The sequence below is a fragment of the Pinus tabuliformis genome, chromosome 5_1, assembly GCF_031772625.1.
Source record: "Pinus tabuliformis cultivar Carrire ecotype Pingquan chromosome 5_1, CPIR1, whole genome shotgun sequence".
Classification (NCBI taxonomy): Eukaryota; Viridiplantae; Streptophyta; class Pinopsida; order Pinales; family Pinaceae; genus Pinus; species Pinus tabuliformis.
The window spans coordinates 751,288,216-751,305,769 of NC_142305.1; positions in this window are offsets into that span (position 1 = coordinate 751,288,216).

Consider the following 17,554-nt stretch of genomic DNA (forward strand, 5'->3'; position numbering starts at 1 on the left):
ACCCGGCGTTACTCAGCGTACACCTTGCTCTCTCTAGAAGAGTCCTATTCATGCGTTCAACAACTCCATTCTGCTGAGGAGTATAAACCGTGGTCTTATGTCTCTCGATCCCTTCATCCTTGCAATAGATGTCAAACTCCTTGGAGGAAAACTCACCACCATGTCAGTTCTTAAACATTTTATAGTTCTACCAGAGCTGTTTTCTACCAATGCTCTAAACTGCTTGAAAATTGTAAAAACATTAGACTTTCTTTTTCAACATGTAGACCCATACTTTCTGAGAAAAGTCATCAATAAACGATACAAAATATGACGAGCCACCATACGACGCTGTAGGGGCTGGACCCCAAACATCTGAATGAATATAATCAAATATCCCTTTACTAGTATGTTTGTCTGTTTTAAACTTTTGTTTACTTTGTTTTCCAAACAGACAATGTTTACAGAAATCCAATTTTCCAGATCTTAGATTAGGAAGTAACTTTCGGTCAGCCAAAATTTTCAATCCTCTTTCACTCATATGCCCCAATCTTTGATGCCATAAGTGAATGGAACTATTGTCATGTTCAGACACAGACACATGATCTGACCCAGTTCTACCTTCTAACTGAAATAGATTTCCTACTTTCTTAGCTTTCATAACTAGTAAGATACCTTTATAGATTTTCATAACTCCACCTTGAATTACAGTTTTATATCCATTCGTATCCAGTGCTCCTAATGAAATTAGATTTTTTCTTAGATCTGGTACATGTCTCACATCAGTTAACATTTTGGTTGTGCCATCAAACATTTGTAGTTGTACACTTCCTATTCCAATAATACTGCAAGTGACATCATTACCCATGTACACGACTCGATCATCAACTGATCTATATGTTTTAAACCAATCTTTATGAATACACATGTGGTTAGATGCCCCGGAATATAACAACCAATGTTGATCATGTTTTGAAACATTAACAGACAATACCTCATCACTCATACCTGAACCAGATACTGAACCTGTATCTGTGGTGTTGGCTTCCTTCTTTTCTGTCGAAGAGCTTTCTTTAGCAGCCTGCTTTCGCTTCCAGCAATCCTTTTTCAGATGTCCAGCCTTGCCACAATGCCAGCACTTCACCTTTGGCTTCTTTCCTTTGGACTTTGAGCGAGAGTCGCTATGCTTTCCCCCGGAGTGTCTCTCTCTTGAGAGACCTCTGGCCATCATTACCTCTGATGTAGAGGTGTCTGCATTTGACCTCTTCCTTGTCTCTTCAGCCAACAAGGCTCCAAGAACATCGTCAAACTCAAGGATTTCTGATGTACTAAAGCTTATGGAAGTAACAAAGTGATCCCAGGATTGAGGCAAAGAACATAATAGAGTTATTGCCTTATCCTCTGAATCAAATTTCACATCTAGATTGTCTAATTGCACCAGTAAGGTATTAAAAACATTCCGGTGATCAGCAATTGAGGTACCTTCTTTCATCCACAAACCGTAAAGCTGCCATTTCAGGAGAATCTGATTTGTCAAAGATTTCGTCATATAGAGCTTCTCAAGCTTCGACCACAAGCCTGCGGCGGTTTTCTCTAACACAATGTTGAACAGAACATCGTCCGCCAGACATAACCGAATTACGCTCAGAGCTCTATCGTCCATCTCATCCCATTCATCCTCCGTCATGGAAGGAGGTCTTTTGTTTTCCCCCAACAGTGCTTTCGCCACACCTTGTTGAACCAGCAGATCGTGCATCTTTACCTTCCAGATCTCAAAATTATTCTTGCCATTAAATTTCTCAATTTCAAACCGGGCACTTTGAGTTTTCGCCATTTGTATCAAAAAACACAATAATCTCCAAAACCAACGTTTAAATACCAGCAATTAAAAAACAAATTGCCTATGCCTTTAAAAAAACATATATGCCGATTGCACTTCACACAAAAAATTTCTGCCTATGCCTTTGTTTTTACACAACAAAAAAAATTTGCTGTGAATTACAATACAAAAGACCAAAGACCACCGCCAAAACAAACAATTCCCTGCTTCTGGCTCAAAAAATCTGCAATATGCATGCGCACTTAGATGCCTTTAAAAAAAAAAAGGTTTCCTTTTACTTGTGCAAATTCCGCCCAAAAAAAAAACACATACATATAAACCTGCGCACTTATTTGTAAACCTGCTGTCTCACTGCTGTGTCACTACCTCCTCACAGCTTATCCCGGACAATGCGAAATACAAATAATGCAATTCACATTTATTGAAGGTCTCAGCGTTTTAAAATTCAGGCTCCACCAGCGATAATACAAATGATGCAATTCACATTCAGCGTTTTAAAAAATGGTCTCAGCGTTTTAAAAAAATTCAGGCTCCAGCAATAATTAACAGCGCACCAGCAATTTAAAAAAAAAATCAGGCTCCACGCAATAATTAACATACCTTTACTCAGCCCACCGCACAGCAAACGCACCAGGTATATCAGCGCGCACGGAGGCTGTCTACGCCTTTCAGGCAGCACGCAGGTATAGAACCTTTACTCAGCGCATAGACACGCACCAGCAAATATTTATACGCTGTCTATAACATATATATCCATGCCGTTTTCCAATATATATATACGCTGGTTTAAAACACACATCAAATCCACGCCGGTTTTAACTTAATTCACACCGTGTTCAATACACATCCACGCTGTTGGAAATATAATTCACGCTGTTTTAATAATATATCAACACTGTTTTTAAATCTATCCACGCCGGTATAACAAATGCTCACGCAGGTTTTGGTTTTAAATTTAATTCATACCATTTTCAATACACGTTGTTCTCCGCATCGGAATGGTTTGAATAGCGCCCACCGAATCCAACGCTAATCATGTGCTACCGAATCACTTTACACAGCGCACCTCCAATCACAACGCACAGCAACGTATACGCAGCAGCAAACTTCCACGCACCATCGCTAATCCACGATCACGCCACTCCACCTCCAGTATGCAAGTCTCAGCACCTCCAACATGCTCTGATACCAATTGTTGGAATCCAGAGGCACAACAAACAAAAATAAACACATACAGTAGAACAATAAAGCACATAAGAGACAGTTTTTAACGTGGTTCACCCACCCAATCTGGGCTATGTCCACCAAACATAGGCATAGTAATTTATTAATCAAATTGGAGATTACATAATGAAAACCTCATAAAACTCTCACCCTCTCAGCAAACCATCCGAATGGTTGCCTGTTATATAGCATAGAGAATCTAACAGCCTCATTAACTCACTCACATCAAATATAGGAGGCATTAACTCTCTCCCAACAAACTGGAGCTAATCTAGGAACTGAATTCCTATTGTTGTCACCAGCTGAGATTTTTCCTATTTCATTACAAACAGAAAATCTCAACAATAAGTTTAGAACCTGAATAGTATGCATGTAAAAATTGAAATTAAGCAGTTATTACAACATAACAATGAAGTGAATCCAATAAAGTGAATCTAATAAAGAATAGAACACTTGGGTGAATGAGTGCATTGTTAAAGCACTCTTTGTGTGATGGTAACAGGTTCAAAACAGCATGGGTAGTCTCACTGCTTAGCCCTGAAACAGCAGCAACAACAACAAAAAAAACCATGAAATCAGTCTTAAGAATTGTTCTCCAAGGAAATAGTATATCAAGGGTAAAAATTCAAAATATCGAATCAGGGGACTGGTATACTTGTTGAGTGGCATGGAGAAGAGGTGTAATATATAGTGGTAAATGGAAGGAAAAGAGATTAGCTAACATTGTACTATTGTAACTTGAGATCTTTTCTATGTCCTTCTAGTTCAGTCCAACCATTGGCAAACTTGTCAAAGGAATTAGTAGCAATTTAGTTCATGAACTTTGTGCATATTCGTATCTGCATACTTACACATTTCATGGTCATGGCCATCTTGAACAAGTTCGGGTTAATGCAGTGATAAAAAATATAAGAAATCCCATCTAGATATTTGCAAAACCCAAAAATATCCTATTACGGAAAATCTCTTTCATATCAATCCTTTCATCTTTTCGAATTTGGTGGCCCTTCCTAAGAGGGAATGTTACATCTCTTTATCACGTTAAACAAATCGATAATGTTAGACACTATGTTTCTATTATGAGTTAGAGAACATGATATATCTTGTTGATCTCCCGGTTAGATAAGATTCATCAATCTACATTCCTTGTCCATTGACATTAGCCCTAAACGTTCATATGATTTAGTTTAGATTGAGTGCTTTTCTATAGATGAAGAATGTAGGACTCAAATGGAATAGTGCTTGACAAACAATTCATATATGATAATTTCATACAGTATTTGTTATCAACGTGGGATTGTTTCATGGTGAATATTATACCTAGTAAACCTTTATAATATCTGCATCAGGATTGGACATTCCCTATAGGACTGTCATGAAAATTTGTACAAGCTTGCTGAAGACAAGAACTCGACGATGCAATTTTTAAATCCAGGTTGCAATTTTTAGTGGTGAGAGTGCAACTGATTTTTATATCTGTATTCTCATCATTAAGAAGAATGAAGAAATATGGAGTAATTGTATCAAAACTACGTTTGATTTCAAATGCAATGAATCAGGATCTATTTAATTATTTATGAGGTATTCATGTTGGCATAATCAGACAAGGTATTTAACTTGAACATAGGCATCATGATTTGTAAGGCTCAAGGAAACAATATTGCAGTAAAATTTTATTGTAGCATGGTCCTTGCCTTTTGTTGATATTTTTTTTTGTCTTTCAACCATTGTCAAAAAAGTTAGTATTATATGCTAATTCAGAAAAAGTGCAGCTACAAATTTACCCAGTTTCCTTTGCAATATCTGGTGTAATTGCTAAAAATAAGTTAGTATTATATACTAATTCAAGAAAAATACAGCTACATGCTTTTCCTTTGCAATCTCTGGTGCAATTGATAATATACTCTTTGTTGTGTGTATATGACACATTAGGGGCATCATTATATATGCTATTTGGGATAAGCGTCACAATTCAACAATAATCGTTCGGTTTCTTTGTTGGTCAGTTCTAACCGTGTAGATTCGATGATTTCAGGCCGGAGGCCATGTACTTGCACCCAGATACTACCCAAAAAAAAATGATAGTGCATTTCGGTGTATTTCTCATCACTTCTTTTTACATATTTTCGGATACAATTACAAATTAATGGTTGATTTTGCTCATCTTTGAATATACAATTGGAATGAATTGAAAAAAAAAAGATGTATATTTTGGAGCGTTATAATTGCAGAATGAAATTAATAAATTAATAGTTGGTTTTACTCCATGTCCATTAAATGCACTAACTAAATAAATCTCCTTTCTTACACGGTAGTTCGTCGGATGATGAGAGTGGACAGTTGGTTCCGATCGTGAGGGGGTGATTTCTTCATGAAAAATAGGTATATATAAGAAAGTAGTATATTTAATTTTGTTTGTTTTATTGCCGATAAATTTAAGGAAAGTTGACGTCTCCTAAAGAAACTCAAAACAAATAGACTTCACAGAGACAAACCCACAACATACTCATAATCATACTAAAACACTTTATTTAATTGATTATAAGATACTGTTAATTTGTGAGACAACACATTGAAATTTGACTCCAAATTAGATAGTAATATATTATTGCAGAATGTATGAATATAATATATTCGCTGACCTATGTCTGCGAACGAAGAGTTGTCTTTACTTCTGTGAAATCACAAAACACAGGGAAGCCGAATTATTCATATCACAGATTCCTAGAAGATACCACCTTGCGGGACAATCTGATTTGTATAATAATAGTTTTTGGATTTTGGACGGCTGTAGGGTTTTTGGGTTTTGGCAACACATCATCAGTCACAAGACGCTTACAAACCTGTTTTACATCAAATAACGAAGTTTTCAAGCGTTTGATTGATGATTTTGTGAAATAAGTGGCTTATCTGTTTGGAAGTTGGAAGATACTTATATATATTTCAAGATGGAAAATTCAAACTCCTATGTCAATCAACGTGGAATCAGGTAAAAAGGTTTTGTTTGAACTCTGTTGGTTTTATCTGCATTTCAGTTCGTTTAACACAAATCAGGATAATGTAAACCGTTCCTGAAATGGTTAAAATAAGAAACACCACATTTTAAACTCTCGAAAAGGTAAAAGTGGAGAGGGAGTCACTAATATCATATTGAATAAAATAAATTGTTTTTTAGATCACCCACTCAGATATTTAAAAACTTTTAAAATTGATTTTCGGAGATGTTCAAGGATGCCTAGATCGGTTTATAATTGGATGTTCGAGGATACGCATCATATATCAAAATCTTAAAAACTGGAAACCACTCACGAACATGATAGAGATCCTTCACAACTTTTTGAATCGTTCTTTTCAAGGATGTTTAACTATAAACGTCATATTTGTTTTTGTGCTTTTTCATTTCTTACTACCTGTACTATCTAAAGCACCCGCTTGAATCGGTTAACGGAGAAAACTTAAGCAAATAACCTCAAGTTGTCCCAATAACCAGAATTATAAGTAATTCAACGTTGGATCAAATGCATTTAACCAGATCAAAATAACCTAAAGTCACAAGTCAATGAACCTCGAAGCAGAACCGATCTGATATTAAAAAAGTCACAATACCAAGAGAATTATTGGATATAATAGTCATATGGTTAGTTACGGACAAGATTATATATTAATTTAAGGTTTTAGATTGGTTCGCTATAGAGATTCTCACTGGGATAGATGTGTTGATGATAGGAAATCAAATATGAATATACATTTCAGTGTGATTTGAATATAGTAATATATAGTATTTCATAAAGAAATAAAATATTGTTATTTATTGACAAAGTTAATTGTAAAGTTAAAATAGTTCATTTGTGTAAGGTTAAATAAATTAATATGCATAGAGTTTGACTGCGGATGCTTCTAGAGGATTTGAAGATATTCATTAATTTTATTGTGATAATTAGAGATATTATCTAAACCACCAATTTTTTTTTGAGTAAGATAATTTATAAATCAGGATAAATGAAATGAAATAAATTAAATTTTTCAAAATCTCTTATATAAATTTATAAAATAGATATGTAAAATTAATATATAAATAATAAAATAAAAATAATTTAAAACAACAAACAATAGTAACCAAATGCATATATAAGTTATAATTTAATTAAAAAATCAAAGTGATTAAATTTAGATAAATATATGCCAATAAATTTACAAACAAAAAGAAAAAACCAATTTAAAACCATGAATAATAATACTCTGAGAAAGATGTAGTGTATAACTTGATAATATTAAAAAGAAATGGATGAATTTTTATATATTGTTCAATGATTATTAAAAGTTGGTCTCCAATATTTGCATGTTTAATTTTTTTTGAGAGAGTTTAAGTAGAAATTAGGAGTTCAATCATCTTAATTTTAGTTAAAAAATGAATCAACAAAATCAACATATAGTTTCAAAGTGGAGATGCATTTAATATATTTGGCCCAACACAAGATATTTGATGATGACCATTTGACATTTTAATCATGTGGTGAGTTTGTTCTCTAAAGTCATAGAGTATTAGATATCATATTATTTTATTTATAAATATTTATATACAATTATGAAAATTTATTTGCTTATCAATGCTCAAAAATATATTTAAACATTTGTGAGGTAAAAGACGAAATCTATATCATGTCATATTCTCATTTGTGTAAATTTTATCTAATAAATGCCGAAAAATAATTATAATGTAAAACTAATATTTTATATCTATGAGAAGTGCCTCTCATATATATATATATATATATATATATATATATTTTGAATTCTATGCTAACATTTTAATCATAAGCTAATTATTGTATTATAAATAATTTTGAATTCTATTCTAACATTTTAATCATAAGCTAATTATTGTATTATAAATTTATTCATGGTATTAAATATGATATTTTAATATATTTGTCCATCACTGTGAAAAGCTGTATTTAAACATTTGCTTGCTAAAAAGGTCATGGCAATGACATATTATAATCTAAATATGAGGAAATATTTGTGATATATGATCTTATTTTATATATGTAAAATGTTGGAATATATTGTAGAGTATAACATGGTTTTATATTTTTTTACTTTGAATTTTGTGTCGAAATTAGATTTAAACATAATAATTTTTTAAAAAAATATTAAAATATATGCACAATACATAATTATATATATATATATATAAAAATAAATATAAAAATAAAATATTATAGTATTAAACAAAAGTTTATTAAGAAATGCCACACACCCTCTCAAAGTAAAAAAAATATAAAATTTTAGATTAATATATATATATATATATATGAAATGCAGATGCCACACACAATCAAGCTAACAGTATATAATAATATAAAATCAAGCTAAACAGCATATATTAAAAAATTCAAAAAATTTAACTATACTTGGTCACTATTGAATTATTGTTTTTTTTTATTATTATTCTTTATTAAATATATGCCATTAAATAAAGTTGATATCATCATAAATTTTATTGGTTAAAATCAAGACTTTTTTGGGTTAAATTTATTTTTTAACACAGCATAAAGATAATATCGAATGACTTTTCCATAAATTTAATATATTAGTTCGAATTGGATGTTAATTAAAAAGTTTGAACGAAAAATTAATATAAACAAAAAAAGAAAATTATGATTATTCCCTTCAATGAAGAGATATGATTATCACATTTATTGGTGACAATATATAAATCATCGCCAGATACTCCACTCGGAATTGGATCGAAATTATAGAGTAAATATATCATTGCAGGGTGCATGAATAGAATATCTTTGCTCACCTATTTGTGCAAACGACCTGAGTTGTTTTCACCTCTTTAGTCGGTTGGAATCACGAAAAAAACCGGAAGCTGAGTTATTCAGTTCACAGATTCCGAAATGTTAGCAGCCTTGTGGGACACACCGACAATAAATAATAGGTTATAAATTTTGGATGGTGTATTGTGAAGAGCAGTGGTTTTGGATTTTGGCGAACATCCTGAGTCACAAGATGCTTTTTATTCGCGATATATTCATTTCATCTGATTGGAAGTTAGAAGGCGCCAAACAAAATAACTGTTTTATACACTAATTGTGGGTTGGAAGATTTCAATCAGCATGGAATCAAGTGAAAAGGGTTTTCTTTGAAATGTGATTCTTTATCTGCTTTTCAATTCGTTTAACATAAATCAAGATACTCTAAACTGTGCCTGAAATGCTTAAAGTAAGAAGCATCATACTTTAATATGAAACCGTTAAAAATAAAAAGCCAGTCGCTGACATCACACAGATAATAAATAATTTCTCTTAAACCACGCTCTCAGAGATTTGGAAACATTTAAAATTCATTTTTCGAGAGGCTTAAGGATATTTAAAAATTTGTCTTTCATTGATTGTTAGAGGATAAGGATCATATATCAAAATCCCAAAATCCAGAAGCCACTCACGAACATGATAGAGACCATAAAAGTTTTGAATAGTTATTTTTAAGGATGTTTAACATGGAATGTCATATTTTATATTAAATTTTTTGGTTATCCTTTTCACGAAGATGATAGATATCATAAAGCTTTTTGAGTGGTTCTTTCTTAAGATGTTTAACAGTAAACATCATATTTTTTCTGAAATTTGTTGTCTATACTTTCCAATTTCGTACTACCTGTAGTACCTAAAAGCACCGGTTTGGAGGGGTTGACGGAGCAAACTTTCCAATTAACCTAACCTTATCGAAATAACCAGAATTATAAATTATTCCACATTGAATCAAATGATTATAACCTGATCCAAATAACCTAAAGTTAGAAGACGATGAATGTGTAAAAAAATGTTGAATTCATTTCCATTCTCAATATTAAAATGTTATAAAATATTTCAATGTACAAGATTAAGTATTATTCATATCTTTTTAAAATATATTAATAATTAAAATACACTTTAAAATGGATAGTAGGTATCATAAATAAAATATTTCAACTCTTATTATAAGTAAAATATTTCAGTATCAACTATATAGTAAAAATAATAAAAACATTTACATATATTATATAAAACAATTAAAAAAATAAATTTTTGTGATTAAGGCATTTCATTAAGTCTCATTGTACTATATTTTAAGACTTTTTCAAGTATATATTTATTGTTGACGTTTTGGAATTACAAGTTTTAACTATATACTCGAGTCCGGATTTTCATAAAATTCAATATATATATGTATAAATATAAATATAAAGCAAAGATCTATCAAGTGTTGACATGTATCAAGTTTCTTGTAGTTTCCATATCCCCAGGACTTACATTTAACATTAATTATTTAATAATGTAAAATATTATGGTGATTAATACATTGACCCCCAAAATGGTGGATGTCAAGAACTCTTTGTAACTAGTTTGTAACTAGTTCAATATTTTTTCTTGCCCCACCAGTTCTCTAGGGTTAATACGGTGATGACAGACATTTGAAGGGAGTATGGTTGTAACATTGTGAAGAGAATGGGTGGTCATTATTGTAATATCAATACAATTCTTTTCTTAAACTTAGATTGTAAATTTGTATGGCCATACAACAAGAGACGAAGAGTCAAACAACTATGCAATACATTTTCTTACGTTTTGTTCAGTTAGATCTTTGCAGGATCCAACCAGCACTAATAGGGCATCCAAAACAATGTATGCCCTGAAAAGATTTTGCATTAAGTTCCTACATGAATCTATATGAGCAATTAGTATAGAAGCATGCTCTACAAAGAATAAGTGAACGCGTGGACGGAGATCCCAAATATTGTACAGGGAGTTGGGAGAGTAGTATGTGTGACAGTTGGTCATATTTTCTTATTCTTTCCATATATTCAGTTCCTCCTAACATAAATCACCATTAAGTAGTAAGGGATGGGCATGAGACTACGCAAGCATAACAAGAATATGCTGGTTCACATACTCTAAACATCGCAATAGAAACTGGGGATATTATATACAAGGAAGATATGTAATTTTGGCAATTTGTTTGAAGAAGAATATGCATTCTTTTTCCAAATTTACTTGGAAAAGACTACATAAAAAAGATAAATTAACTATGGTAATATTTTGGAAAAATTGCATATAAATATTGTTTGCATAATATATTATCCATGTTCTGTTCTTGGAAAATAATACATCGTCAAGCATAAATTAAGTGCGCTAATCTTTTGAAAAAGAATGCATATGAATATTTTTCATAGAATATAAGTAACCATGTTATTTTGTGAAAAATACATGGTCAAGCATAAATTAAGTGCGCTAATCTTTTGAAAAAGAATGCATATGAATATTTTTCATAGAATATAAGTAACCGTGTTATTTCTTGAAATATTACATATGAATTCTTGTGCATGAAACCATAAGACCCAAGGTTATTTTGTTGAAATCTTGTATATGAATTTTATGCATGATGTGGTAAGAATCAAGGTTATGAGTCTGGTTTATATAGGGATAGGAATTCATTTTAGTTTTCTTGAAAAATATTATGTGTTGGTATACACTAAGTAATGAATATTGTGTTATACTTCTTGAAAGAGAATATTTGCTCATACACAAAAATAATTGATATTGTGTTAGCTTCCTTTTGGAAATATAATATGTGTTTATATGAACCAAGTTAACCATTGTTGGGATATCATCTTTTGCATAATAATATGCATTTGCATGGATAAATATAATAATTATTGCCCTATTTTTTCATTAAAACATGGATAGTTGTAGTGGTTTGTCTTTTGGACAAGAGTGCCTTCTTATGTGAAGAAAAACAATAGTATTTTTGGAAAGAGTTCCGATTTTTTTGTGCAAATAGATAATAATTTCCACACAGAATATTTTAAATATTATTGTATTCTTATAGATAGGGGAAAGATGTAACTATTCACTTTCTTATAATGCATGGGAGGTATGGATAGATAGGCATGTCTTAGTAATATTTTTTCATTTTACTTTATGCATGTGATATTTGGATGGATAAGCATGTGCGAGCCACACACATGTATAGATAAATAGATATATTTTTGTAATTATGTGTTTTTGTTTACTCTATGTGTCATATCAATAAGAGAGGCATGTCTCAATACTTTGTTATGAATTTTTATTTATGCACATAAAAACAAATTTGAGGCATAAATAGTAAATATTTATTATTCGGGTTTGATAAATATTTTATATAATCATGATGGAAAAGTTGTTGAGGGTAGTAGTCGTAGGAAAGAAAGGAAACTTATGTGAGGAATGAGATAATTGTGTCTATCCCAGTCTTTACACAACAATTGAAAATGGATTGTAGTTAAAACTACAACAACCTATGTATTAATGGTTTATGTAGAGCGAAGGATCATTGGAGATTTGTCACTTATCCATTTATTGGATTTTGAGAGTTTTTAAAGTATTAAAGGTTTTGAATATCCAAAAGTTGAGAAGAGATACCAAAAAATTTCAATCTTGTTTAGGGTGTGCTTAGTGGAAAAATAATTTTGATTTTTATGGTTTATATGTCTTTAGATCATGATTTCTTAAGCCATATAATAATTAATAGTTAACTAGCTGAAAAAATAGTTAGATTTAATGTTAATAAAAAATCATAAATGAGATTTATGTTATTTTTTTTAAATATAAAGAAATTAAATATGTTAATGAACTTAAGAAAAGGTGTTTCAATCCTATACCTTATGTGGGATATGATTTTTTAAGTTACAAGAGTGTTTGTGTTATCCCCATGGGTATAGTTATAGCTCTTTGCTTCCTTGTAGGTAGATTTTTTTTTCTTACGAGCCATTATGCTCTTGGAAAGAAACTAAAAATCCTCCAAGGTGTCTATGAGTATTAATAGTGAAAAAACTAATGTCATCATAATTAGATCCAAAAAATTCACATATAATATTTTCATATAGCAAAACAACAACTTGGAGGAAGTTCCTTATGTGGGAAATTGATATCCATTACAAAACTCAATTGGGATTATAGCATTAAGAAAAGGATAAATAGATGAGGAAAATATTATTATGGAATGGCAAGAAATAGTAGGTCAAATCATTGGATATGGTATTAAAGAAGACTCTTCCTTGAGACTCTTCTATTGTTTTATATTGATGTGAGGTTTCAAGTTATAGTATCTCCAAAGACTAGTGGAAAAAGATAGAATAGACTCAACAATAATTTATAACTTGTCGTTCGAGATTAAAGGCCTTTCCCCTCTGAAATAATAGCTATGAACAAGTGCCATATGTAAAACAAGAATCTAAACAACATGGAAGCCCAAAGGTCTCATAAAATTACTATTATATCCTCAAGCCAGGATGATGTAAGGATGTGATTGCTATCTAGACAATTCAAAGATAAAGGAGGAGGTTTTGAAGACTGAGAGTAATTTTGAGGTTATAAAATATTAGAGGGAAAAATAAATTTATATATTACAAGGAGGTAATCAACCTAAATCTCCAAAATATATCTAAACTTCCTTTTTATTAATATATAATAAATAATATAATTTATTATAAGGATTATTAATGTTGAATAATATAAAATTAAATTTTCAAACTCAACAAGAAGCCCCAAACCCCATTGAGTATTTCAATATCACAATAATGATTAATCCTCACAACCACCTAGTTTTTTAAAGATCATTTTTATGTCATACAAATATTAAATTGGGGTACAAGATGTTTATTCTTGCGATAAAGTTCAACATGTTGCTTGGTGGAAATTAAGTTGGTTCAATGCATAATAATTATTTCTGCCAATCAATCATATAAACTTCATTGAGTATTTTGAGATCAATATATTAGTTATTCATCTAATAGCCCACATAAATTCAATTGATTATTTCAATATCATTATTATTCTACAACCCAACATGAGTGTGATGTGTGGTTTCTTTTGTGCTCAACTTGGAGTTGAAACTTTCCTTTTTAAAATAAAAATAAAATATCCTCTAACTAAAAAATAATATCGATAATAATAAAATAAACAAAAATGAATAGACATATTTCGTTAATTTTAATTAAAATCATAGTAAAAAATCAATAATCTCAATCTCACGGTGTTTGAGTACTTGATACGCATGTTGATGCCCATGTTGGGAACCATAATTTTATATGAACATTAAATATAGATAAAGTAATTATAAGTAAAAAATAAATAAAAATCTTAAATATGTTTTTGTATTTTTAAAAAATTATATATATGTCTCCATGCATGTGGAAAGAGAATTAATGTTAATTATAGTAAAACATTGTAATTTAAAGTAAAAATGTGTAACTAATTCGATTCTCAATATAAATTTGTTATAAAATATTTTTATATAAAATATTATGTAATATTGAAATTTATTTAAAATATATTAATAATTAAAATACATTTTACTATGGATAATGTGGATCATAAATAAAATATTTCAAATCTTATTATAAACTAAATATTTTAGTGTAAATTATATAATTTTATATATATCTTAAATGGAGTGTTGAAAGGAATCTTATTTCATGTAATATCCCTATTCCTAGAACCTACCTTTGACATTCATTATTTAATAATGTAAAATATTATGGTGGTTAATACATTGATGTGCCCCGAAATGGTGGATATCAAGAACCGTTTGTAATTAGTTTGTAACTAATTCAATAATTTTTCTTGGCCCACCAGTTCTCTATGGTTAATACGATGATGATCGACATTTGAAGCAGGGTATAGTTCTTGCTCTATGAATGGAATGGGTGGTCATTATGGTAATATCAATAGAATTCCTAGCTTAAACTTAGCTTGTAAATTTGTATCGCAATATAGCAAGAGTCGAAGAGCCTAACAACCATGCACTAAATTTTCTTATGTTTTGGTCAATCAAATCTTTGCAGGATCCAACCTGCACTAATAAGGCATCCAAATCAATGGAGGAGCGGCAATAGCGTATGTCCAAAAAATATTCTTCATTAAATATCTACATGAATATATATATATATATATATATATATGAGTGATGGGAATAGAACCGTGTGCTGCAAAGAATAAATAAAGGCCTAGACAATGATCCGAAATATTGTGCAAAGAATCGGGAGAATTGTATGTGTGATGTTTCCCATTTATTTAGTTCATCTTAGCATGGATCACCACGAAGTAGTTAGGTATGGGCACAAGACTACGCAACCCTAACAAGAATATGTTGCCTCACAGACTCCACGCATCGTTATAACAATTGGGGATATTATATACAAGAAAGATAGGTAATTTTTCCAATTTTATTGACAAAGAATATGATTTTAGTTTTCTAAATTTACTTGTAAAAGGCTACATGCAAAAAAGATAAATTAACTATGGTAATCTTTGGGAAAAATATTCATATAAATATTGTTGGCATAAAATATTAGCCACGTTATGTTCTTTGAAAAGACTACGTCATAAATGATAAATTAATTGTGCTAATATTTTTAAAATGAATGCATATGCATATTTTCCATAGAATATGAGTAACCATATTATTTATTGAAAGATTGCATATGAATTCTTGTGCATGAAATGATAAGAGTCAAGGTTATTTTTTTGGAAGTTTGCATATGAATTTTATGCATGAAGTGGTAAGAATTAATGTTATGAATCTTGTTCATACAACGATTAGAATCCATATTCATTTTCTTGAAAAATATTATGTGTTTGTATAAACAAAAGTAATGGCAATTGTGTTCTATTTCTTGAAAAATAATATTTCCTCATACAAAAAAACATAATTTCTATTGTGTTAGCTTCCATTTGGAAAAAAGAATATGTGTTTACATGAACCACGTTAATAGTTGTTGGGCTACCCTATTTTTCATAGATTATGTATTTGCATGCAAAAAGATAATAATTATTGTGCTAGTTTTCCATTAAAATATGGGTAGTTTCAGTTGTTTTTCTTTTCGACAAGAGTGTCTTCTTATGCGAAGAAAAGTAATAGTATTTGTGGAAAGATTTCCCCTTTCGTATGTGAAGAGATAATAATGCCCACAATTAATATTATTAATATTACCATATTCTTATATATAGGGATAAAATGTAACTACTCACTTTCCTATAATGCATGGAAGGTATGGACAAATAGGCATGCCAAAGTAATATTTTTGCTTTTTACTTTATGAAATTCATATTTGGATGGATAGACATGTGTCAACGCCATACACATGCATATATAAATAAACATGTTTTTGTAATTGTGTGATTTTATTTACTCTATGTGTGGTATCAATAAACAAGACATGTCTTGATACTTTGTTATGCATTTTATTTATGCACATGAAAACATGTTTGAGGCATAACTAGTAACGATTTATTATTTGGGTTTGATAAATATTTTATATAATCATGATGGAAAGTTTCTAACGATAGTAATTGCAAGAAAGAAATGAGACTTATACCAAGAATTATATCATTGTGTCTATCCCATTCCTTGCACAACAAATGTAAATGGATTATAGTTAACACTACAAGAACCTATCGACTAATGGTTCATGCAGAATGAAGGATCATTAAATGTAGATTAATCCACTGCTGGAAGCAACCAAGCTACAAAGACACAATGATTGAGAAATTGTGCGGCAAATCTTTTTGATAACAGAATTAATGTAATGGCTTCTAGCAAGTTATGATGAATTAAAGATGATATTTCTTTCTAAGGGTTTTTTAACAATGGACAAGTAATGGACTCCCTTTCTTCCATTGACTGAGGGTGAACACCCTCACAAAAAATTTCATAAAATAAATGTCTGTTGGTTTCTCCCTTTGGGGTTTCTAGAGTTTATTGGTCTTCATTGATGTCTTTTCCTATTTCGTCGTTTTGATGATATTGCTTCCTTTCATGATGTTGATGCTTACATCATCAGATATGTTATTAAGTAGCATAATTAAATAATGATTGATAATGATTTCACGTTATGATTGAAATCCTTATGTTAACATGCACAATAATGTTGGTTACATTACATGACTTGTTATTCCATTTAAATCATAGAATACATAATAAGTCATTGGGAATATTGCAAGCTAGTAAATCTAGTAATACATTTGTAATCCTATGTATTTTTACATGAGGTTTACAAGGGGATGTCACAAGTGGTATCAGACCAAATTTGCAGCAATGACACCTTTTTGGGTTGTATAAGAAAATAGACTAAAAATATCATGCTAATAGATATAATTTTAGATATTAAACTAATGAAAATTACATGGGAACGTATGTCGTAGACTGTATTTGATATGAGTTTGAGTCTTTATTCTGATGAAAGTAAATAAGAATTTGTTTTCCATTGTTTGTAGCTAAAACATGAACAATTTTGAATGCTCACACTGTAATTAATGATACTGTGGATTTACTACCATCCTTTTCATCCATACTCTTATGATAATGTTAAATGGTGCACTTAAAGAAATTTATTAGAGTTACAATGCACTACTTATAAGAAAATAATGAATACATGTATTGTTTTGTGTGATAGTAAAGGAATGTATAAAGGTGGGTGGTCGT